This window comes from Octopus bimaculoides, chromosome 11 (assembly GCF_001194135.2).
Source record: "Octopus bimaculoides isolate UCB-OBI-ISO-001 chromosome 11, ASM119413v2, whole genome shotgun sequence".
Lineage (NCBI taxonomy): Eukaryota > Metazoa > Mollusca > Cephalopoda > Octopoda > Octopodidae > Octopus > Octopus bimaculoides.
In genome coordinates this window covers 624,076-624,746 of record NC_068991.1, presented here as the reverse complement: position 1 = coordinate 624,746, position 671 = coordinate 624,076, and positions in this window count along the sequence as shown.

The following is a 671-nucleotide window of genomic DNA, read 5'->3' as shown; positions in this document are numbered from 1 at the left end:
AGAGAGAGAGAGAGAGAGAGAGAGAGAGAGAGAGAAAGAAAGAGAGAGTTTTCTTGCTTCCTGGAAGGTGTAACAATTTATCCTGCAGTTACTATGGCGATTGTGATTGTCGTTATAGTAACCATAAAATTTGTCCCTGTTGTAACCATAGTGACTGTCACTGTAGTTACTATTTGTTGCGACATTAGAAAAAAGAATTAGCTCCAAACACACACACACACACACACATAGATAGATATAGATGTACAAGATTTACATATATAGATAGATAGACAGATAGACAGACAGACAGATGGACAGACAGACAGATAGATAGATAGATAGATAGATAGATAGATAGATAGATAGATAGATAGATAGATAGATAGATAGATAGATAAACAAACAAACAGACAGAAAAACTGGCAGATAGATAGATAGATATACACATGTAGCCATGTATGTGTAAGTGTGTGTGTGCACACATACACGTGTGTTTGTGCATGTGCACGTGCGCATCTGTATGCTTATTATATTCAAATTTGCAGCAACAACTAGCATGTATACATGTGTGTGTGTATGTATATATGTGTGTGTGTGTGTGTGTGAGTGTGAGTGTGTGTGTGTGTGTGTTTGTCTTGTACATAGCAACATCCATCCCAGGAATTAATAAGGGACCAAGTGAAAGAACT